Here is a 27332-nt window from a genome sequence, read left to right as displayed (position 1 = left end):
TACACTCTATCTCTTTCCTCTCTTAATTTTTGTTGTTTTTCCTTTTCTGGAGGAGTTCACCAATTATTTGCATTTGGTCTATTAAAAGATTATAAATGTCCCATTTGGGAATTGCTATTTCCTCATCTAAATCTATGACCTCCTCTATCTCCTTTCCTTTTCCCAAAAAATTTGTACTCAGTTGAGCCTTAGGTTCAACTATCCTTGTAATTAATGCCTTTGTGTCTGGGATGGAAACAATAGTTGATATACTAGGAATTGTAGTGAAAATTGATATAGTACTAATTGATGGAATACTAGCAAGAATGCTTGTGGAATCCAAAACTGAAGAAGTCATAACTAAAGTGTCCAAAACTGAAGTACACAAAATTGTAGTATCCAAAATTAAAGTACTTACTACTGAAGAACCTAAAGTTTTAGAAGAGACTACATCCATTACTAATGACATCAACACGATAGTTGAAGAAGAGGGAGGCTGCAACTTGGTAGATGAAGTGGAAGTCACTTCTATCAATGATACTCTAAGTTGAGTGGGGGCGAAGAGTGATTGGACATTTGAGGTATCTATTGTTGTCATAATCAAACTTGTTGAAGCTGTCTCCAAGCTTGATGTGGCTACTAGTTTGGCTAGACAGTGAGGAAGTGAGGCAATGACTATCGTAGCTATCTTAACTAGGTCAATCTCCTCATCATCTTGCTTTGCTTCCTTGGTAGCTTCTTCCTCTTTATCTTCTTCATCTTCCTTGATGAATTCTTCATAATCAACTATGAAAAACTAAGTTAATTCATCATCTTCTTCATGCTTGTCACTATCATCATCATCATCTTTTATTTAAATTATGTTTTCACTAGGCTTGTGAAGATGATAGACATTTATCCAAGTGTCTATGGCATTCTTCACAACATATTCAATGTCTTTCATCAAAACTCAACAAGTGTTGAATTTGAGTTTCATTTTTTTTTCATTTTCCTTCAATGACTTCTTCACCTCAGCATCTAACATGCATGGTACCAACTATCTCAAGGTTTGTGCATAAACATCTTTGACAGTTTGCTTCATATTCTCCCATCTTACCTTGATTTTGTCTAATAAGACACTAGGAATCTGTGATCCCAACTGATCAGGTGAGTACTTCCATTTCCCCATTTTATCCATGACCAAGTTTTCAATTTGTTTATGCTTAGCCTCTAATTTGGTCTCATATTCAAGAGCTTTGAAGTTGGTTGCACCAGTTCCTTCTCTCAACACCTTGAGTATGTCCTGGAATGTGGGTGGAGGTCAACTAAATATGACATCACCTCCTTCCTTGTCTACCTTTTTCCTTGTGCTAAGTACCAAAATTTGCACTACATACTAAACTAAAAGAGTTCAATAGTTCTAGTACAACATGGGAATCACTTCTTGGTGAGACATACAGTTGAAGTGAAACTTCTAGTTTCTAGGCCAGCTCCTATTGAAATATCAGTGAAATTTCCATGAATCTAATCTAAGCTTGTGGGAAAAAGGATAGAGATTACTGAAAATAATTCTAAAAACCTAAACTCTAAACTAAAGAGACACATGATACACCAAAAGTGATATGAAAATCTGAACATAAATAAAAAAGAAGGATTATTCAGTTACTTGAGTAGAAATAAAACACTCCCTTCCTGTAAAGACTTGCATAAATAATTTGTAATAAAGTCTGAAGAATGAACTTGCAAAAGGAGGAATACAAATGCCTCTCTCCTATCAGTTTCACCTTTTAGAACATAGATTATAACCTACAAATAAACTTACTCCTCTACAACTAGGTGTTTGAGTGAGACAAAACAAAAAGGAATAATAAAAATTCACTAATTGTTCTTATCAAATCACTTTGACAATACAAACAGAATTACAGAAAGAAAAGAAGGTTCAAAAATGGACTCAAATAGCATAAACTAAACTATTGTCACCTATATTTAACTTCCAAAGTGAATTACAAATGTCTGTAAATCAAAGAGCTAAGGACCCAAAAGTCACAAAAACCTCTCTCTGCATAATTAGAACTCTCTCTAATAATGAGTTCAAAAACTCACTAAATACAATTCCTAGCTATCTGGTCGAATGCCAAAAAACAACCTCAAAGATTAGAGTCAAAACCACCAAAATGATGATTAACTGCATCACAAACTCCACTAAGTCATTATAGACCCTGTGACTCACTCAAAACTACCCATGAAATGATATAATAGTCAATAAAGACCCCTTAATTACTAGGGTAAAGTAAAATTCTACTTATAGCCCTATATTCCTCCATATGTTTCCAAATTACTTCTAAATGCTCATAATGACAACTACATCTTATGACAAATGTCACTTTTCACAAATAAGCATGGAGTTATGACGAAAAGACTATATATATTTGTATTCTTATAATAATGATATTGCTATAAAACAACTTATATAAATGTCATTTTACAAGGCTTAAAATATATATATATATATAATAGACTTAGTGGAAACATTGAAAACACAATCTTAGGCAAAAGAAGAGATCGCCCCTGCCACCCCCCCCCAAACAACACAAATGCTCAACATTACAAAAAGGAAATGAATCCCATGAAAAGGCATGCAGATTTCAAAATATATGAAAAAGGAAAAAGTGCATAGTATAAACTATGTTTCAACACTAAAACACTCATTCACACTTTTCCATGAATAATTTGGAGGTGTCAACTGGGGTTTCTCTGGTTCTTTTGGTTTCCATTAAAAGAATTTTCTATTTTTTTAATTTTTCCTATGGCTAACATTGTGTGAGCTCACTAGTCTTCAATGATGGGAAGCAACAAAACCTTGAAGCCACCATGCATGAATATGAAAGGTATTTTGAAACACTTGTAATTTTTCTTTAAATGTTTTGTTGTTTCTAGGTTTCTTTCTTTCCATTCTTTTCACATTATTCAGCCCACCGTTCTACCATGCTTGAGCTATTGAATAAATTCTCACTTTAGTTCTTTCTTGGAACATCAACCATGTGAACTAATGGAGCAACATCATATAGCTCTATTGTTGTAGGCAAACTATCCTTTCTTCCAATGTTCACACCTTGCAGCTTCACCTTATAATTTTTTATTTTTTAAAAATGTTAAATGCAAGACTCCCAACAACTTCATCCATTTTTGATATTATCTCTTTGGTAGTGTATTTGGATGTGAATTTCATTTGTTTCTTAACCAAAACCATGTGTTGTTCAAATGCATTCATAAATACATGTTGTGTCTCTTTTGTCTCCACGACAAGGCACTCCTCTAAATCACTAAAGAAATCTACATCTTTCAAGCCTACATTCTCATCTTCTTTGAACCTAGGTGGCATGTAATTTTTCTAGAACCAGTCATTTTTTAGGATCTCTAATAGTGTGATGTGCATCTAAGGGTTTGGATTGAAAATTCTTGGAATTAGTTTCTTCACCCTTGATGAAAACCGTTGAGGATATTTAAAATATGCTTTGCAAATCATCAAGACAAAAAGTATAACACCACATGACCACACATTTGCAGTTGCACCATCATAACCCTTATCATTGATGACCTCAAGTGCAACATAATTTGGTGTTCCACATGTAGTGTGAAGCAGTCCATCCTCTACAAATTTGGAACATAGATAGATATTTGAGCACAACAATAATGAACTTAATTTTATTTATTTTTTAGGTTACAACGAGCATTTAAATTCATTTATGTCTACTTTGTATTACATCATTTTTTGCATTTTCCTCTACCTTCATAATGACATACCAATCAAGGGTCTTTATCTTATAGAGTTTTTCCTGAATATTTGATGTTGTAACTTATGCCTTTTCCTCTTTGCAAACTGACAAATATTTCTTTGTTAAAACTATGCTTGCAGCTATAGCTATGAATTAACTCCATAGGTTTATCTTTGTTTCAAATGATGTGTTGTTGTTAGCTTATTTGAACATCATTTCAGAGTTTACTTGGTTGTGACCTAATTTCCATCTTGAAATCATTGATACCATGTTCATTCTTTGAGGGTTTATAACTTAAATTCACTCTTGCTTTGTAGTTATACAATAACTGCCATGTTAATCACTTCTATTCAAAATTTGTAGTTGAAACCACCATATTTATGGCAATTATTTTGTTTAATTTGCTAAAGAGAGTTTCCTCTTTTCTTTATCATATTTCTTTGTTGTTACTTAAGTCATAATTTATAATCTCTTTTTGCTTGCATTTAAACATATTCTTCTGTCCTATTGTTTCTCTGTAACTGTTGGTAACCATTGTGTTGGGTTTTCTGGAAGATGTCATCATTTGTAATATGTTTTCCTGTATCTATTACATATGCAAGTCATGAGTTTTCTTTGATACTATTGCTCTCTACATTTTCTTACATTATATTGCTTGGAGAGTTATTTCTAATTCACTTATTCAACATATGCACAAGCTTTGTTTTGATGGAATAAATGCAATCACAACAAATAAAGAGTATTTTATGATGTTTGAGCATCGGCTCATGAAACTCATAAACCACTTCCTATTATTTTTAGCTATTCCTTGTGAACCAAACATGCTTGTACTTGATTATAATGAAAGGTTTCATATCAAAATTAATATTTCCCTTTAACATTAAATTTTATATTTTTTTCTCACTTGAACATTTAGAATACACTTTACTATTTTTGATATGGATTCAGAATAGGAAAAATATTGCATGTGTGGGTATGTAATTGTAGGTATTCATTCATTTCTTAGATCTTCCAAGATCTAACCCACTCTTTCCTATGCAGGAGAACGAAGAATAGGAACTGTTAGACCAAGAGTTGGACCAAGAGCAACATCAAATACCATCTAACCAGTCAAAAGTTAAAAAGGAAATGACTAGTTACCTCTAACTGTAACAACCTATGTTATATTTTTCCTCATTCTCAATATGTATGAAAGGAAGTAGTTAGACTCATGGCTTGAATGAGATTCTTCATTTCCAACATTTTCTATTCATTCCATAATTTGTAAAACTAAAAATTGTACATATCAGTTAATGATTTATACAATGAACATTGTACTTCCTTGTGCTCATGATTTCTATATGATTCCAAAATTATGAAATGTAGATGAATAGAAAATGAATGATTTGGATGATTTATTTTGCAATGTTACTATTAAGGTAAAATTCTATCATGTGTAGAATTTGAGTAACATTTTTGGCGATCTATGTTGTATGTTTGTAAGCTAGACATTTGACCAGTTTGCTTTATTCATTGGGCATAGAGTCTAAAATTATGCATCAATAGCACCTAGATATAACACAAAGTGACTTCTAAAGTTGTTGGTTGAGTTTTGAGTGCATGTTCATGAACTGAATAGGATTTAAGACTCTTATTGGGTTGATAGATATGCATGATCAAACTCAAGTAGCATCTTTAGAAGCGAAACCTTCATAATCTAATCATCTTATTGATGTATGGATGAATGTGTGTATTTGAATGGATACATATGAATAGTAGATATGTGGATATGCATGTATGTATGGTTGGCAACATGACTTGATTAGCTGCAACATTGTGTATATGTGTATGCATGTGTGTACTAGGTATGTGTAGGAATTTAAACACATGTATTGATGCATAGATGAATGGGATGGTTGAATATGAAAGCTTGATAACACAAACCAAAAAATTAACCTACCTAAAACCTAGGGAAAATAGGAAACTAACCTAGGAAAGAAAACAAAAATTGACATGCACTTGGACAGTGCTTAGGAAAACTCAACTAAAATGTAGATGTGGTTATTAAAAATAGGAAAACTAACCTAATATATACAAGATAGGACTGATAGCTCATACCTCAAAATATGGTTTGAGATGAATCCCACTCACAGGGATTGGCAAAACATTTCCCTCAATTGTAGCTAGCTAAAATGCATTGTGCTCCTTACATTCAGTGATCAGAAATGGCCCAGACCACATGTGATCAAACTTATTATGATGGCCTAGCTTTCTTTTAAGAACATCCCATTTTAGCACAATATCACCCATGCTAAAGTCCCTGGCTCTTGCTTTTCTATCAAAGATTATCTTGACTTGAATTTGCTAAAACTCCATAGTTTGCATTTCTTTCCTTCTACTTTCCTCCAACTCCAACTCCATTAGCTGTGCATATCACACCAGCATAGGATTTCCTTCTTCAAAAAGAACCAACTGAGTAGCAAGATCAAGTGCTAGCAACTCTACTTCAGTAGATAATCAAGTTTCTTTCCCATAGACCAACTGATAAGGTGAATTCCCAATAATCTATTCTGGAGTGATTCTATCTACCCATAAGGCAACCTTCAATTTCGAGAGGCAATCTCATTGATTCTCCTATAGAGTTCTTTTAATAATCCTTATTAGATTCTTACTGGAGGATTCTACTAACCCATTACCTTATGGGTAATAATTTGAACTATTCCTAAGATGAATTCCATGCTTGAATGCCCAATTAGTCACTTCTAATCCAATGAAAGCAAGTGCATTATTAGAAGTGATAGAATCAGGTACCCCAAATCTATTCACAATATCATCATAAAAATTAAGGACTATTATCTCATTTGCATTATTCAATGCTACTACTTCTATCCAGTGTGTGAAATAATCAGTAGTGCTGGTAATTATCCATTTGTGTCCTGCACTTGACTGAGGGTTGATAGGCCCTATAAAGTCAACACCCCATTTTTGAAAAGGTTGTTCTATTTTAATTGGTTATAAAGGAAAAGCTAGTAGCCTTTCTTTCCCTACAAACATGGAACACTTGACACATTTTCTAGCATATGCATGGATGTCTTTAAAAATATCAAGCCAATAATATGCACCTCAAAGAATCTTATATATTGTTGTTCTAGGGGAACAATGTCCTCCTGAATGACCATCATGGAATTCATGCAAGATATTTGTAACTTGATCTAAATCAATACATCTAAGAAGGACACCATTGTGATCTTTTTGATACAAAACATCATTAAGTAAGACAAAGGGAATAGATTGTAATTGATAATGCCTCCATTTTTCCTTATCCAAATTGGCTGGACACTTACTAGTCTTCAAGAAATGAACTATGTCCTGTAACTAGCTTGTTGCTTTGTCATTGTTTGTTGTGGTACCAATCAACAAAATGGTGTTTTCTTGTCCTTGAAGTTCTAAAACCTCTTTATCAGTAATATATTCACATAAGCCTTTGCCTCTAACCAACTTGGTTACCTGAATATCCACATCATACTCATGACCTGTGTTATCTAGCTAGGTCACTTTTCATTCAAATCTTTACTTAAAAGAAATCCCTTAACACTTGGATGAGCCGCACACAAAATTACTTTATTATGTGTCAACAAGTGCCTAAATTTTTTAAGGCTCTTAATAATAGAAAGCATATGTTCCTCAAAAAAACTATATCTTTGCTCATAGTCTTCAAGATCTTTGCTAAAAAAAGAGATTGGTTGTTCCAATCCTTCCAAATTCTTTTGTACTAGCATAGCTTAAATGACATCAAAGCCACCATAAGCATAAAGAATAAAATCTTTACTAAAATTAGGATTCATTAGCACTGGGGCTGCTACTAAAGCATCTTTAATTACCTAAAAAATTTCTTTTGCTTCTTTAGTCCACGCAAAAATAGTGTTTTTCTTAAGTATACCGATTAGTGGCTTAAGCAATGTTGCAATATCAAGAAAAAACCTTCTTAAAAAATTTATACGGCCAATGAAAATTTGAAGACCCTTTTTATGTTGAGGTAAAGGTAGCTCCAAAATTGTTGCAACTCATTCAAGATCCATAATAATACCTTCTTTTGTTACAACATATCCAAGCAATTTACCTTCATGGATAGAAAAAATGCACTTTTTTGGATTCAATGAAATACCAAATTACCTACAATGCTCAAATATCTACTTCAAGTGGTTAATGTGATCTATCACTTTTTTAGAATAAACAATGATGTCACCAAGATATACTAAAAAAACTTATACATTAGATTGCTAAAAGCCATCTCCATTGCTTTTTGAAAAGTTTCTCTAGCATTGGACAATCCAAATGGCATTCTTTTATATGCCATTATTCCCCGCTTCATAGTAAATGTTGTTTTGAATTGGTCTTCTTTCTTCACCAAAATCTGATTATAGCTTGAATGTCCATCCAGCAAGGAAAACTGTTCAACTCCTGATACATATTGTAATATTTACTCCATTGATGGAAGTGGATGTCTATCTTTTAATGAAACTCTATTCAAATCTTTGAAATCCACACACAATCTTAGTTCACCATTCTTTTTCATTACATGGATGAAATTAGTAACCCAGCTTGTATGCTTAATGGGAAAAATTATTTTGCTTTCAATTAGTTTGAAAACTCCCTTTTTCCTTAAAGGCTCCAATCTAGGATTAATTGGCCTTTGTTTCTGTCGAATAGGTTTAGCTATGGATTCCATCTCTATAGTGTGATATGCAAGCTATGGATCAAAACCTTTCAAATTACTATATTCCCATGCAAAAAAATCACTAAATTCCTGAAATAAATGAAGAAAGGACTATTTTTCTTCAATAGAATTCACTTTGCCAATTTTAAGACATTTTCCAAGTACAATTTTCAAGTCTTCATACCAATTTTTCTTTACCAATAGGTTTTCTTTACCAACTTTTACCTGGTCATTAGAATTAAAAATGCTTTCTAGTGTTACTAACCCTTTGGTCAACTTGTTGTTTTTTAGCTACAATACCTAATCTCCATATTGATCTTTGTAACACTGTTGGTTTGAATTAGCAACAATATCCTCTTCAAAGAGGAATTACAAAATTTGTTTGTCACTTTCAAAAACTTGCCAATTGACATTATTACCAGGTACTAAATACCTGGTAATAAATTTTATATGTTTCTAATTAGGTTGTGCTTTAATGTTGTTTACAATGTCATGCTTAGCACCCATAGCTGCTAACCTATCAACATGCTGATTTTTACTTCTAGAAATAACAAATATGTTAAAAGCATCAAAATTCTCAAGAAGATCCCACACTCTATGCCTATAAGATTTGAGAACATCATTTTTAACAACATTTAGGCCTCTTACTTGGTTTACTATCAATTCACTATCACCATATACCTTTAAACATTTGATGCCACACTCTTATGCCCATTCTAATTGGTGAATCAACCCCTCATACTCAATTGTATTATTTGTGCAGGAAAAACTAAATCTAAAAGCGGAAAAATACTTTTCATTTTTAGGTGAAACTAACATTACACCCCCACCAACACCTTTTTTACCCCTTAAACCATAAAAAATCATACTCCATAACCAATTTTGTGATTCTTCCAACTAATTTTCTAGTTTTACTAAATTAGGAATAACTATACCTTCCTCATGTATGACATAAATCCCTAAATTAGCATGTTTCAAATCATAAAAATGATTTTTAGAACTTTGACTTAACACCCATTCATCAAGGAGGATATCTGAAACATCATCTAGTTGGGTTCTAGCTTTAGTAGTTATATCATGCTCTTCTTCATCAAATGAAAAAAAAATTGGATTCATCGCACTAGGTATGTATGGCTTTATATAATTTCTTGCAAGTAATTCAGACTTAATTGTTAACTTAGTACCATATCCAGTCCTAATTAAAAAGCATGTGAGACCAGTTAGATGATAAATAGCCCCTAATTTTTATAGTAAAGTCTCTAGAAAAATAGATGGCAAAATATAGAGGTAAGTCTATTACATAGACATCTTGCTGAATGACAAAATTAGGAAAGGCATGAAGAGTAATACTTGCATCTTTGATCAGACCTATAGTAACAATAGATGTTTCATCAAGCTGAACAACACCTCTTTCAATGGGATAATACTTTAATCCTAACTGGTTAGCTACCTTTTTGGGCATGGCATGAGCTTGTAGCCCCACTATCAACCATGCAGTTATGAACTAATTTATCGCCAATAATTAACAAAAGATAAAAAGAAGGTGGTTTAACCATCTTACTTGATTCATTGGAAATTTTATCATTGTCCTATTACTTCTCATTAGCATTTTTCAATATAGTCTTTGTTGGTTCATTCCCAACCCCCTTAGGATCTACCTCATTAGATAAAGCCCTCTTCAAAATATCAGTTTGGCCTAGAATAGCTAATGTCTCCCACATTGACATAGACAAATTCATCCTCTTCATATTCTTCACAATATTGAAAGGTATAGTAACATGTGATTTTTGATGTGCTTTAGTAGCAACATGTTCTGCTTGCTTGTGAAAATTCTCCTTGGTGACAAGGACATGAGTATGTTCCACAGTATTTGTGGAACATAATGGTTCAGCTGTATCAAGTGCTTTACTTTTATTTTCCATCTGCTCTATTTCAAGAGCCATTTTCTTGGTTCGAGTATTGTCTGATATTGGTGAATCATTATTTACTATGCAAAACTCATCTCTTTGCCAGTTAAGGAAAGCATTTTTAGGAGTATGTGAATCATGTTAATGTTTAGGTGCATCATTTATTGCATTCTGCTATCCTACAACTATATTTTTTACCATCAATGCCTAAATAATCACCCCATTGGTCCAAGTAACCTGATTGTGTGGTTCATTCTAGGGATAACACCATTTGAAATTGGTTGCAAGGTTATTTTTCATAGGCACAATGTCTTTTACTAGATTAACAACATCAAGAGGGATTAGGTTATAAGGCCAAAAAGGTCTTTGATTGATGTCTTTCCTATAACCCATTGCATTACCCTGATATGGGTCTCTATTTTCTTGGGCTTGGCCTTGGTTTTACTACTAGTAAGATGGATTTACAACTTGATTTTGTTGTTGATAAGGTGGTCTAGCCTAAAATTGTTGTTTTTACAAATTTACTAGCTCATTGCTAAAAGTTTGCATCATATTCTCAATTTTGAGTTGACAATTTTTAATCTCCAACAACTTTTGTGAAGGGCCTACTATAATAATTTCTTGACTAGGAACAATAGGTAAAGTATTAAAAGGTGGGGTTGCTAATGGTATATCTGGTTGAATATCTAGAAAAATAGGCATTGGAGGCCTAAGGGCTATTTTTCCTGCTTGGATAAGGCTATTTTCAGCTCTAATAGCAATATCATATGCATGAGGTAGTGAAACAGCTCCCATTGATTGAATCATTACAAAAATATCACTATTTAAACTTTTCAAGAAATATAGAAAAGCATGGTCTACTGAAGGTCTTATCGAGACATGTATTCTAGTCCAAGTCCTTTGAAACCGATTGTTAAAATCCATCATTTGCTCTGGGGAGCATGCTTTATAGTTGTGAGCTACTCTACTAGAGACAAATAATCTGACTTATCTTCAAAATGCCTTTTAAGAGCATCACCCAAAGCATCCTATGAATTGATTGAATGAACATCCAAACTTATAAACCATTGAAGTGTCTTTCCTTTAAGAGATGTTGCAAGTAACTTGGCAATGACATCTTCTTTTGTAACATGATGAACACTACACAATGTAGCAATGTCTTTGATATGTTTGTATGCTATAATTTAAGTCTCTCCAATGAAATTTGGTAAACTTTTTAAGGCAGCTAGAGGTATATCATGATGCAGGGAAAAATTTAAAGGGCTCCCCTAATAGTATGGTACAAAAGAAAATGCTCTTGCCATTGGAGGAGGTAATGGTACTTGCTACTATGGTGCTGAAATCTAGATAGGACTAGGTTGTGTAACTAATACACTCTATTTCACCAAAAAACTTGTATTTGTTGTAGTTGCTAGTATGAAGCTAGTACTTGTTGTAGTTACAATTGAAGTAGTGGAAATATTAGTTTCAAATGATTCAGTTCTCAATGTTGGACTTGTTGAATGCCTAACTTTTCTTTGACATGACTGATTTCTTCTACCATACACATGAATATCAGGGTTGAAAGTTGTCTTCTTGATGATGGCTTAGTTTTGGCAAGAGTTCTTTCATGCCTTTTTGGAGTTTCTAGCTATAAATATTTGAAAGAAGCAAAACTTCTTGTCTAAATCTTTCTCATAAATTTATTGAACTTCATTGGCTAGCTGAAACATGACTATCTATTGAATCAGTACAGCTTATATTTTCTAAAAATTGTGCTCATGTCCCACCGGGCATGTCAAAACTATTAAGTACCAAAATTTTTACCCTATACTAAACTAAAAGAGTTCAATAATTTTGGCATAACATGGGAATCACTTCTTGGTGAGACATGCAATTGAAGTGAAACCTCTTGTTTCTAGGCTGGCTCCTATTGAATAATCCATGAAATTTCCATGAATCTAATCTAAACTTGTGGGAAAAAGGATAAAGATTACTAAAAAATAATCCTAAAAACCTATAGTCTAAACTAAAGAGACATCCGATACACCAAAAGTGATATGAAAGTTTGAACATAAATGACTAAGAAGGGTTATTCAGTTACTTGAGTAGAAACAAAACACTCCCTTCCCGTACTTGCATAAATAATTTGTAATAAAGTTTGATGAATGAACTTGGAAAAGGAGGAATACAAATGCCTCTCTCCTATTAGTTTTACATTTTAGAACATAGATTACAACCTACAAATAAACTTACTCCTCTACAACCAAGTATTTGAGTGAGACAAAACAACAAGGAATAATAAAAATTCACTAATTGTTCTTATCAAATCACTCTGGCAATATGCAAAAAGAAAAGAAGGTTAAAAAATGGACTCAAATAGGATAAACTAAACTATTGTCACCTATATTTAACTTCCAAATTGAATTACAATTTTTTGCAAACAAAAAAGTGAAGGGCTCAAAAGTCACAAAAATCTCTCTCTGCATAATCAGAACTCTCTTTAATAATGAGTTAAAAAACTCATTAAATACAATTCCTAGCTCTTGGGTTGAATGCCAAAAAATAGCCCCAAAGATCGGAGTCAAAACCACAAAAATGATTATTAACTGCATCACAAACTCCACTAAGTCATTATAGACCCTATGACTCACTCAAAATTGCTCATGAAATGCTCTAACAGCCAATAAAGATGCCTTACCTACCAAGGTAAAGTCAAATTTGACTTACAGCCCTATATTCCCTCCATATGTTTCCAAATTACTTCTAAATGCTCATAATGACAACTCCATCTTATGAAAAATGTCACTTTTCACAAATAAGCATGGATTTATGAGGGAAAAACTATATATATTTGTATTCTTATAATAATGATACTACATAAAACAACTTATATAAATGTCATTTTAGCATATATCAATTTACAAGGCTTAAAAAAATACAAAATATAATAGACTTATTGGAAACATTGAAAACATAATCTTAGGAAAAAGAAGAGAACAACCCCCCCGACACAAATGCTCAACACTACAAAAAGGAAATGAATCCCATGAAAAGGCATGTAGATTTCAAAATATATGAATAAAGAAAAAGGGCATAATATAAACTACGTTTCAACCCTAAAACACTAATTCACACTTTACTATGAACAATCTGGAGGTGTCAACTAGGGTTTCTCTAGTTCTTTTGGCTTCCATTAAAGGTATTATCTATTTTCTTTATTTGTTCCTATGTCCACCATTGTGTGAGCTCGCTACTCTTCAATGATAGAAAGAAACAAAACCTTGAAGCTGCCATGCATGAATATGAAAGGTATTTTAAAAAACTTGTCATTTTTTCTTAAAATGTTCTATTCTTTCTGGTTTTCTTGCTTTCCATTCTTTTCACATTATTCAGCCTATCATTCTTGCCATGCCTAAGTTGTTGAATCCATTCTCACTTTAGTTCTTTCTTAGAACATCAACCATGTGAACTGATCGAGCAACTTCATATAGCTCTATTTTTGCGGTCAAACAATCCTTTCTTCCAATGTTTGCACCGTGTAGCTTCACCTTATGATTATTATTTTCTAATACAAGAGTCCTAGTAGCTTCATAAATTTTTGATATTATCTCTTTAGTAAAGTGTTTGGATGTGAATTTCATTTGTTACTTAACCAAACTCGTGTGTTGTTCAAACATATTACCAAGATTTAGAACCTCTAATATGGATATAAGTTTGAATGCATTCATAAATACAAGTTGTCTCTTTTGTCTCCATGGCAAGGCACTCCTTTGAATCACTAAAGGCATCTACATCTTTCAAGCCTACATTCTCATCTTCTTGGAACTTGGATGGCATGTAATCTTTCTGGAATCAATAATTTTTTTGAATCTCTAATAGTTTGATGTGCATCTTAGGGTTTGCATTGAAAATTCTTGAAATTAATTTCTTCACACTTGATGAAAACCATTAAGGATATTTAAAATATGCTTTACAAATCATCAAGACAAAAAGCATAACACCACATAACCACATGTTTGTAGTTACACCATCATAACCCTTATCATTGATGACCTCAAGTGCAACATAATTTGGTGTTCTACATGTAGTGTGAAGCAGTCCATCCTCTACAAATCTAGAACATAGGTAGATTTATGAGTACAACAGTAATGAATTCAATTTTTTTTTAAAGGTTGTAAGGAGCCTTTAAATTCATTTATGTCTACTTAATATTACATCAATTTCTGCATTTTCCTCTACCTTCATAATGACATACCAATCAAGGGTCTTTTTCTTCTAGAGTTTTCCTGAATATTTGATGCTATAACTTATGTCTTTTACTCTTTGCAAACTAACAAATATTTCTTTGTTAAAACTACGCTTGCAACTACAACTATCAATTAACTCCATAGGTTTATCTTTGCTTCAAATGATGTGTTATTTGTGGCTTACTTGAATGTCATTTCAAAGTTTACTGGACTGTGACTTGATTTCCATCTTGTATTTATTGATGCCATGTTCATTCTTTGAGGGTTTATAACTTAAATTCACTTTTTCTTTACAACCATACAATAACTACCATGTTAATCACTTTTGTTTAGAATTTACAGTCAAAACTGTCATACTTATGGCAATTATTTTGTTTAATTTGTTGAAGAGAGTTTCCTCTTTTCTCTATCATATTGATCTATTATTACTTATGTCATCATTTTTAATCTCTTTTTTCTTGTATTTAAACATATTCTTTTGTCATGTTGTTTCTCTGTAACTATTGGTAATCATTGTGTTGGGTTTTCTAGAATATGTCGTCATTTGCAATATATTTTCCTATATCTATTACATAGGCAAGTCATGACTTTCTTTGCTACTATCTGTTGGTGTTTGAAAATGTTATCAATTTTCAATTACCCTGATGAGAACAAAACACATCTAGGGGTAGTTAACTCCCATTTTCAACATGCCCATTCAGATACCAGGCCAACTATAAGGCATGATCCTTCTTCTTCAGGCTCTGCAAAACCTAGGTGGGTAGACCTATAGATTCTTTATATCATACTAGTTATCAAAGCATACACTGAATCTAATATGAAGCGAAATAAAAACCCTTACATCTCCTAGTAGCTCATGAAATAACATCAATCTACAGTAGCTAAATGCAGATCTAGGAACATTTTAAGCTAAGTGAGGGCATTCTATTATAGCTCTTCAACATGAAAGGGGAAAAGCATTTGATTATTGATGTTGATGTTCAACAAATCATCAAACATGCAGCAATGAGAACAAATTGATCCTACACATGATTAGTGCCTAATCCATTGGGTAATTCCATGAAATTAAAACATACATCTGTGACATCAGGACATATTCTGTATACCCAAACATTAGATCTATCTAATCACCTTGTGATTCAGACATTGATGTTCATTCAGATCTCATTCTCACAAAATATCCTTCTCAACATAACCAGTAACCCTACCAAACACATCAAGCATTTACTTGGCACTTTGTTCCAACAACAAAATATATCAGACATACAACTTGAAGAGGAAGCAAATGGATCTCAGCTCTTTATTCCAAGACCACATAAGACTATAGATTACTGAGACAAGAGATGAGAACTAGAATGAAACTAATGAAATGCTTGCTCATATGTATTCATTTCCTTGAAAAAATACAATCAAATGCATGAAATTAAAACATGAAACAACCTAACATATCAGAACTATTTGTATTATCTTTACACTTGTTCACATGAGAGAAATTTGTTGAAGGAAAATGGTGTCATAGTCACGGGAATGCAACCAGAAATGGATCCAAGACCTTGGTATCACAGTAATGTGCAGATTTTTCTCCAAAAGACTGGAACCCTTGGTCTCTCAGTTACAAAAAATTGGAACCTCTTCAAAGAAAGAAAAATAGAAAGATATAGCAAAGGAAAGAATCTCGGATCTGATCTTCAAGTGACAAGTGTCCATTTGAAATGCAATCCTTTGTAACTGAATAACTTCTTCCTTCCATCTCCCATTCTGATCTAATCTTGTTTCATGATTTGTGTCACTGACTTGCAAAATATCTATGCTAAAATTATGAAACCTTTTTGAGTCACCAAAATATTTGATCTGCCTTATAAAATGCTAGTAAAATTTGAGATTTTACTGAGTGAACACTATCAAAATTCAACCCAAACTGCATTTCAACTATCTTTTAACCACATTTAAGTTATCACCTTGTTAGGAATCAAATCTGACCATCTATACCTAAAAATAATTACAATTTGGGAACTTGGGAGAAAACCTGGTATAGCTTGAACACATTGCTACCTGTGCAAGAACTGATTCCGAAAATGGATAGTTCATCTTTTCCTAGTTTCGACGGTATATTGGAGTGCATATCTAGCTTATCGAAAACCCACTAAATCTTCATTTGAAAATCACCTCCTTCTGCTATAAAAGTCAGGTCTACAACTTGAAATTCTTTAAAAATTTAAAATTTCTAAAGTTTAGACTTTAGAAAATAAACTTTTAAAATTAAAAACCTGCACGTCTCTTTTTGGAAACAATTTTTAAAATAAAATTTTAAATTCATTTGAATTTTCCATCCCCTTCAAATTTGTGGTCAATCCCCTTTGACCAAGCGCCACGTGGTACTTTTTGATTGGTTTACATAATCGCTACATCATCGAAGGATGGGAGCTTCCGCCACGTGGCACATACCCACTTGCTTGCATTATTTATCCAATGTGCACTTTTTTTTTGTGGAAATGTGTCAGCCGTTGATTTGGGCAACATGGCACGATCTCATGCACAATCTTAATCTATTGTTGATTTGCACCTTAGCATGCACCTTGAGCCCACTGCCACTTGGTGTCGGGGCACATTCCCACATTATTTATCTTGTGGGCAACTTCCTATTGTAGGCTTGCACCCACTACAGATCTTGGCCACGTGTTGCAATTTCAGCGCTCCCCTCTGAATGCGCCACATCAGCATCTGTGTGTATTCGTTTAAAATTTATGCTTAGATGGCCACCTGTTGACATCATCCTTGTGCATAGGGTCCCACCATGCATGAGCTTCCAAAAGCTCTTTGTTTAAAGACATAATGCAATCTATTTGAAATCATACTTAAACATTTTAAAACCCTCACCCACCTGCAATGTGGGATTATTATATTTAATAGTTTCCTTTATTAATGGCGTCTTCTCTACCAAAATATTGTCTCTTCTACTCATGTCGATGCCTTCATCCCAATATTCCTCAACATTATTGGGCACCTCTGAATGTTTCCTTGCAACTTCTTTTTTGTTGTAGGGTCTTCTTCAATCTGCATTGGCATGAATGGGGTGTTGATCCTTTCAACAGATATGCACTAATCTCCTTATAAACTGCCCTATCAAACATGGGCATCTCCCTTTTTGACTTGGCAAGTTTTCTTTTCTAAAGACATGGGCGCTTTTCTCAGACTTGGTGGCTTCTTTGAGGGCGTTGATATTCTGATACTCATATTATGTGGCCTGCTCTTTTCTCTGGCTCACAGCTTCTTCTTATCTACCAGTGGCTTAATTTTTCTTTGCAAAATGGATTCTTTTAAATGCATGTTCTTTGTTCTGTGTCTTCTTCCTGTGATGGTTAATCATTTTCTACCCTATGCTAGGCATGATGTGCAACTTTCTTCTATCAATGTGTGGGCTTGTCTCTGACTAGGTGTGATCCTCCAGCCTACCCCTCTGCAAATTTTGAATGCATGAGCTTCTCTTAATGACCCTCAGCTTCTTAAACTCTGACTGTGGCTTGCTCTTATATAGGATGATAGCTTTCTTTAGTGCAAAAGATTTCTCTTTCACTGGTGTGGGTCTTCTTCTTGACATCACGTGAAACTCTACCCTTGATTGCGTTTTCTTTCATGTAGGGTCTCTTTTGTGTGGCTGCAACTTCATCTCTGCTTGGTGATTCCTCTCTAATGTGTGGGTGGCTTTTCTTAATACCCATTGTGGATGCCCCAGCACCTACCATCTCTCTGGCTTCTTTCTTTACACTAGTAGCTTTACATCTGCCTACACACAAAGAGACAAATCTCTCCTGCAAAAGACACAAGTCGACACACTTGGCAACAAGCACGTCTTTACAACTGAATACCATTGCAGACATTAAAGACGGCCCCCTACATGGATATGGGCATTTTTCTAATATCATCACTGGTTGCTTATCTTTAGACTTCTCTGCTAAAACATTTGATGCATTTACATTTAGCGTGCCTATTCCTTCTCATACTGTGTGGGAGCTCTTTTAAATTGGTGACTTTCATCTTTTAAAAAAAAATGCTTTCTTTACTTGTTGCTACCTCCTTTGCAAAGTCAACACCCTACTCCCTGCCTATGGTTTTAGCCTTGGTGTTCTTTCTTTTAAATGTTGATTCCTCCCAATGTTCATTGTCTAAATGAAGAAATTCAGCCTCTCCATCATCATATTCAATCTTTTATGAGTCATGTTTATAGGATGAAACTCATTTAAAATTCCAGAAGAGAACCATTTATCAATAGGCCACCAAATTCTTACCTAGTGCCCAATAAGTTCCTCATCCCCTCATCTTTTATTCAGTTGGATGTAATTAGTCAGACCCCCAAGTGGGTCCGGCTAAAACATTTTTTGTTTTCGGATGACTAAACTAGCAAAATGATCTACTGAGAATCTCAAATTGATCATAATCAAATTTGATCAATAATTTGTCATTAGAAAGTCATTTTATCCTTTTTTGCAACTCGTCAACTTCATGCCAGGAGGTCTGTTGACTGCCCATAAAAACTGACCCAAACACTTGAGCAGGCTTTGAAACTGAACAAATTGATTCTTTGTTCTACATACCTTTAGCCTATTGGATCTCATCTCATGACAAATTCCCTGTCAAAAGATATTGATTGTTAAAGTCGCCTTACCTACAAGCAAAACACGTCAGAAAACAACAAATTGGGTTCGAAATTGGCTTGGAAAATAGGGCAAACGGACACTTGGGAAAATGAAACTCGGGGTGCTAGTTCTCTATCATGAGGACAATATTAATATGCAATTTGGGCACATGAAAAATCATAGGACGCAAATGGTGGACGTTCAAAGTGGGCTACTTGGAAATTTGCAACTAGGAAAATGACAGAAAATGATTTTTGCAAATGTAATGGACCTGGAAAAGTGTGCATATGGATTCATCAAGATTTGAAAATCGACACACTTGGTGTATTTTTAGTATAGAAGATAGGGAAACAAACCATTTGATATCACCTATCACGGATCAGGAGATATGACATTATGAACTGGTGTTCCAATCAATCTACAAATACTTGACACTAGTAAAACTTTAGAAATTCCATTTGGAATCGCATTTGAAAAGTAATCAAATGGATTCATCAAGAGGTGAAACTTTAAACATGACAAGTCTCTGATGTCTATAATGCAACACAAAAGGAAATTCAACATTTTAGTCAACTAGGTCAAAGTTATAGCATGTCAAATAGGGCTTCCCAAAAATGTGTACAAAATGCAAATGAATGAAAACAGTAACTGACCAAATTTGGGATTCAAAACCTTTTCAAACGGACAGGAAATGACTCAAAATCTGAAACATAGCTTCTTAGGTATGGATATTAGATACTCCCAAAGCAGTAAGTAATGACACATTTATGGGTGCGAGATATTTAGGTGCAAACATGGCCTTCTGTAGCTGTTTAACACTTAAGGTAAAAAGCAGAAATGACATTGGCTCAAAACAGGACTTCGCCAAATGACTCAGAATGATGTTTTAACTTCATGGAATAGGTAGACAGGCTGAATGAAAGGTGTTAGAAATATTGAACACCTCTAGGGCTTCAATGGAATAGCTGGGTACAACCAGGTACATATGCATTTTAAAAGCGTTTAAGGGCTTGATTTTTTCAATGGTATTAAAAATTGACCATGCAATTTTTAGTCCCAATAGTGGCTCTATCTGGGGATGCATGTCCCTTGCGGGCATGGCAAGGATTTAGTTCTTTGGAGGAAGCAAACCACACACCTAAAATGGAAAAACTCTCTTAAATAGCTTTATTGAAAGTAGGGAAACTAATCTAACTATGTAGAATGATAGCCCCGAGCAAACTTTCAAAACTGCTTAGCTTTGTCATACACTTGGTTTTCATCTACACTCTCATCAGGTAAGTTGAAAACATCTCTTTCGTCAATTTCACCAATCAGATTAGCACTTTGAAGAAAAACACTCTGCAAAATTCAATTCACACTTTCATTCTCATAATGCATACATATATCAGAATTACCCTTTACTTCATGCTCATTATGAGAGAACAAATCAGCATGCTCATAATTATACAAACTGGAATGAGAATCAAAATCCAACAATGATTCATGCATGCTGATCGGAAACAAAAAAACTTCATAATCCCTATCATTCACCAAGTTGCAAACACCAAAAACTTGCAACTCACCTTGTGTCTCCAACTGCAAAGAGTGTTTGGAATCTGATTGTTTCCTACTTGTAGTCGTATCATTCACTAAATTAGATTCATCTTTCATTGAAACCTCTTCACACTCTTCAAACAACTAATTAGTTATCAAACATGAAAACTCATTCTGAAAGTGTTGATCTAAACTATGCTGATCACCATCATTTTCTTCATCAAACTGAATGTTGGAATAAACCTTGAACTCATCTTTATAAGACCTATCAGCATATAAAGAAAATCTATAAGCGGTATGACAACCTTCACTATTTTCCTCTTCATCATATGAAACATCAAAACAATTTTCATCAAGATCAACATAAAAAGAATCCAAAACAGTGTTAAAGTTCCCTTCATTAACATTCCCTACATCCATCAAATCATCATGTGCAAAAACATTTGAGGTTCTGTTATGTACACCTCCAAAATCTAACAAAGATTGTTCATATTTTACCTCTTTTTCCACATCAAACTTTGGGGAATTGATTTGACTGAATGAGAAAGCATTAGGAGAGAAAATATGAAGATTCTTAGAAATACTTATATGCTTTCCAAACTGACAAGCCAACAATTCTGAGATTTCATTGGAGTTCAAGAAGATAGACTCACAAATCTTCTCTAGGTTGTGGTTATCATCTGGATAACATGAAGAACTTACAAAAGTAGGATCCTTAGTGTAACAATATAGAAAATCAATATTATTACAACATTCTTTCTTATCATGGCAATCACTAGATCTACTGTTGTTACAACTTTCTTCAACTTCATATGTGTTGTAACAAAATTTATCTTCTCTTTTATATCCATCTTTTTCATGCTGATTGCTATTACCTGATTCATTAATATTTGAATCCCCCTCTTCACATACGGAAAATAGATTATCTTTCTCTATAGACTCATTATATTCATTGCTACCTTGGCTTTCAGCACACTCATTATCATTAGAAGACATAACATGAAATCCATAATCATTTTTTTTATCTCCTGAATGAATCTTTCAATCTGTAAAAACCTTTATAATATTATAGGTGCTGGCCAATTGACTGAATCGAGTACTAGAACATCAAGGAAAACATTTGGCAGGGAAGATTCCTTAGGTCTACAATGAAAAGGCATTTTACTGATTACTGACTTAAGCCTTAAATAAAATTGTTTGGCAGTTAAACCTTGAGTACTTCCTACTTGAATTCTCATAAGACTGACAATCCTTTTGTAGACCAGTCTATTCAACATAGCAATGTTATTATTCACAATTTCCAAACTCTCATAATTTGGCAAACTAATCTAAGATTTCAGATTTGACTCCATTATTAAAAAAAAATCCTATCTCTTCTTTCTAGTGCTGAAAATCACTTAATAGAGGCAACTTCTTTAAACACTTGACTTCCATTAAAAGAAACATGAAAATAAAAATACCTCAACTGTTGATGCTGAACTTTGATTTGCTGATTTGGCACAGGTGTAAGATTGAAAATCCTTTACACCACTAATCAAACTTTGTAGAGTCACCACCTCTTTACAAGAGGAATAAAATAACCACTGCTATGATCTACTTTTACATTTCAATTTCTTTATAACGGCAGATTTCAAACAGCACTTTAAAACTTATCAAGAATTTATAATTCCTTTCCAAGAAACTATCAACAATTTTAGATCTGCCCATACAACTGAAAATCCTTCAAAATTTTGCAATGAAATCAACTAGGAACAAATTGGTACAAAGATTTGAGAGTCGCCGCTCACACTTTGTGAGAAATAAAACATAATTTGTCACTTGACAAATCCAAACCAGACCTTCAATGTAGGAGATACTTGCAGATCACTAACATCTTGAAAAAAAAAAAAACTTTACAAATGAATTCTTGACTCTGAAACTTTCTCAACAGTATTTGCAAACTGAATTAATTACAGATAGACCTATAATAGTCATAGCACATAATTTTCATCCAATTTTATAACATACTGTTGTGCATGAATAAAGCTTAATTGGGGATCAAAAAATATGAATAGAGAAATGGTAAACGCCTCACATAACTTTGTTGATGTAGTATATCCTTCTTGTTGTATTGAATCTTCTTAAAAATCTCAAGGTTTGTCCATCAAATAGATTTAATACACTCCCCAGTAGAGTTGCCAACTTGTTGGTGTTTGAAAACGTTACCAATTTTCAATTACCTTGATGAGAACAAAACACATCTAGGGGCAGCTAACTCCCATTTTCAACATGCCCATTTAGACACCAGGCCAACTATAAGGCATGACCCTTCTTATTCTTTAGGCTTTGCAAAACCTAGGTAGGTAGACCTATAGATTCTTTATATGGTACTAGTTATCAAAGCATACACTGAATCTAATATGAAGCAGATAAAATCCCTTACATCTCCTAGTAGCTCATGAAATAACATCAATCTACAATAGCTAAATGCAGATCTAGGAACTTGTTAAGCTGAGTGAGGGCATTCTATTATAGCTCTTCAACATGAAAGGGGAAAAGCATTTGATTATTGATGTTGATGTTCAAAAAATCCTCAAACATGTAGAAATGAGAACAAATTGATCCTACACATGATCAGTGCCTAATCCATTAGGTAATTCCATGAATTGAAAACATACATCTGTGACGTCAGGACATATTTTGTATACCCAGACATCAGATCTATCTAATCACCTTTTGATTTAGACATCAATGTTCATTCAGATCTCATTCTCACAAAATATCCTTCTCAACATAACCAGTAACCCTGTCAAACAAATCAAGCATTTATTTGGCACTTTGTTCCAACAGCAAAATATATCAGACATACAACCTAAAGGGGAAGCAAATGGATCTCAGCTCTTTGTTCCAAGACCACATAAGACTACAGATTACTGAGACATGAGATGAGAATCGGAATGAAACTAATGAAATGGTTGCTCATATGTATTCATTTCCTTGAAACAATACAATCAAATGCATGAAAGTAAAACATGAAAAAACCTAACATATCAGAACTATTTGTATTATCTTTACACTTGTTGTTCACATGAGAGAAATTTTCTGAAGGAAAATGGTTTCACAGTCATGCTAATGCAACCAGAACTGGATCCAAGACCTTGGTATCACAGTAATGTGTAGATTTTTCTCCAAAACACTGGAACCCCTTGGTCTCTTAGTTACAAAAAAATGGAACCTCTTCAAAGAATGAAAAATAGAAAGATATAGCAAAGGAAAGAATCTCGAATCTAATCTTCAAGTGACAAGTGTCCATTTGAAATGCAATCCTCTATAACTGAATAACTTCTTCCTTCCATCTCCCATTCTGATCTGATCTTGTTTCATCATTTGTGTTACTGACTTGCAAAATATCTATGTTGAAATGATGAAACCTATTTGAGTCACCAAAATATTTGATTTGCCTTATAAAATGCTAGTAAAATTTAAGATTTTACTGAGTGAACACTATGAAAAATTGACCCAAACTACATTTCAACTGTCTTTTAACCACATTTAAGTTATCACCTTGTTAGGAATCAAATTTTACCCTATATACCTGAAAATAATTACAATTTGGGAACCTGGGAGAAAACCTGGTATAGCTTGAACACATTGCTACTTGTGCAAAAATTGACTCCAAAAATGAAAAGTTCAACTTTTCCTGATTCTGGTGGTATATTGGAGTGCATATCTAGCTTATCGAAAACCCACTAAATCTTCATTTGAAAATCACCTCCTTCTGCTATAAAAGTCAGGTCTGCAACTTGAAATTCTTTAAAAATTTAAAATTTCTAAAGTTTAGACTTTAGAAAATAAAATTTTAAAATTAAAAACCTACACGTCTCTTTTTGGAAACAATTTTTAAAATAAAATTTTTAAGTCATTTGAATTTTCCATCAGCTTCAAATTCGTGGTCAATCCCCTTTGACCAAGTGCCACATGGCACTTTCTAATTTTTCTACCTAATCACCACATAATCAAAGGATGGGACCCACTACCACGTGGAAAATACCCACTTGCTCGCATTATTTATCACATGCGCACTTTGTTTTTGCGAAAATGCATCGGTCGTTGATTTGGGCCATGTGGCACGATCTCATGCACAGTCTTAATCTACTGTTGATTTCCACCTTAGCATGTGCCTCAAGCCCACTGCCACGTGGTGCTTGGGCACATTCCCACATTATTTATCTTGTGGGAAACTTCCTATTGCGAGCTTGCACCCACCACTGATCTATGTCACATGTTGCATTCTCAGCTCTCCCCTCTGAATGCGCCACATCAGCATCTGTGTGTATCCATTTAAAATTTATTCTTAGATGGCTACCTATTGACATCATCCTTGTGTATAGGGTCCCACCAGGCGTGAGCTTCCAAAAGCTCTTTCTTTAAAGACACAATGCAATCTGTTTGAAATCATACTTAAACATTTTAAAACCCTCGCCCACCTATAATGTGGGATTATTATCTTTACTGGTTTCCTCTGTTAATGGTGTCTTCTCTGCCAAAATATTGTCTCTTCTGCTCACGTCGACACCTTCATCCCAATCTTCCTCAACATTATTGGGTGCCTCTAAAAGTTGGCTTGTGGCTTCCTTTTTGCTGTAGGGTCTTCTTAAATCTGCATTGGCATGAATGGGGTGTTGATCCTTTCAACAGATAATGCACCAATCTTCTTATAACCTACCCTATCAAACATGGGCATCTCCCTTTTTGACTTGGCAAGTTTTCTTTACTAAAGACATGGGCACTTTTCGTAGACTTGGTGGCTTCTTTGAGGGCGTTGATATTCTGCTACTCATATTATGTGGCCTACTCTTTTCTCTTGCTCACAACTTCTTCTTATCTACCAGCGGCTTAGTTTTTCTTTGCAAAATGGATTCCTTTAAATGCATGTTCTCTGTTTTGCATCTTCTTCCTATGATGGTCAATCATTTTCTACCCTATGCTAGGCACAATGTGCGACATTCTTCTATCAATGCATGGGCTTGTCTTTGACTGGGTGTGATCCTCCAGCCCACCCCTCTGCAAATTTTGAATGTGTGAGCTTCTCTTAATGACTGTCGACTTCTTAAACTCTAACTACAACTTTCTCTTACATAGGATGACAACTTTCTTTATTCCAAAAGCTTTCTCTTTCACTAGTGTGGGTCTTCTTGACATCACATGAAACTCTGCCCCTGACTGCATTGTCTTTCATGCAGGGTCTCTTTTGTGTGGCTGCAACTTCATCTGTGCTTGGTGATTCCTCTCTAACGTGTGGGTGGCTTTTCTTAATACCCATTGTGGACACCCCAACACCTGCCATCTCTTTGGCTTCTTTCTTTACGCCAATAGCTTTACATCTGCCTACACACAAAGAGACAGATCTCTCCTCCAAATGACATAACTCGACACACTCGACAACAAGCATGTCTTTACAACTGAATACCAATGTAGACATTAAAGACATCCCCCTACATAGATATGGGCATTTTTCTAATATAATGACTGGCTGCTTATCTTTAGACTTCTCTGCTAAAATGTTTGATGCATTTGCTTTTAGCGTGCCTATTCCTTCTCATACTGCGTGGGAGCTCTTTTAAATTGGCAGCTTTCATCTTTTAAAACAAAATGCATTCTTTACTTGCTACTACCTCCTTTGTAAATTCAACACCCTACTCCTTGCCTGTGGTTTTAGCCTTGGTGTTCTTTCTTTTAAATGTCGATTCCTCCCAATGTTCATTGTCTAAATGAAGAATTTTAGCCTCTCCATCATCATATTCAATCTTTTATGAGTCATGTTTGTAGGATGAAACTCATTTAAAATTCTAGAAGAGAACCATTTATCAACAGGCCACCAAATTCTTACCTACTACCCAACAAGTTCCTCATCCCCTCATCTTTTATTCAGTCAGATGTAATTAGTCGGACCCCCAAGTGGGTCCAGCTAAAAAAATTTTCATTTTCGAATGACTCAACTAGCAAAATGATCTACTAAGAATCTTGAATTGATCATAATCAAATTTGATCAATAATTTGTCATTAGAAACTCATTTTATCCTTTTTTGCAACTCATCAACTTCCTGCTAGGAGGTCTGTTGACTGCCCATAAAAACTGACCCGAACACCTGACCAGGGTCTGAAACTAAACACATTGATTCTTTGTTCTGCATATCTTTAACCTGTTGAATCTGGTCTTATGATGAATTCCTATTCAAAAGATATTGACTGTTAAATTTTCCTTCTCAGATTTACCTACAAGCAAAACACGTCAGAAAAAAACAAACTAGGTTCAGAATTGGCTTGGAAAACTGGGTAAACAGACACTTGGGAAAATGAAACTCGGGGCCCTGGTTCTCTGTCATGAGGACAATATGAATATGCAATTTGGGCACATGACGAAACATAGGATGCAAATGGTGGACGTTCAAAGTGGGCTACTTGGAAATTTGCAACTAGGAACACTGACAGAAAATGATTTTTGCAAATGTAATGGACCTAGAAAAGTGTGCCTATGGATTCGTCAAGATTTTAAAATTGACACACTTGGAGAATTTTCAATATAGAACATAGGGAAATAAACCATTTGATCTCAC

The sequence above is a fragment of the Cupressus sempervirens genome, chromosome 6 (genome assembly GCF_028749045.1).
Source record: "Cupressus sempervirens isolate cs-2001-9-10 chromosome 6, ASM2874904v1, whole genome shotgun sequence".
Taxonomy (NCBI): domain Eukaryota; kingdom Viridiplantae; phylum Streptophyta; class Pinopsida; order Cupressales; family Cupressaceae; genus Cupressus; species Cupressus sempervirens.
The sequence above is the reverse complement of the archived record's forward strand: the minus strand, read 5'-3'. Positions refer to the sequence as shown.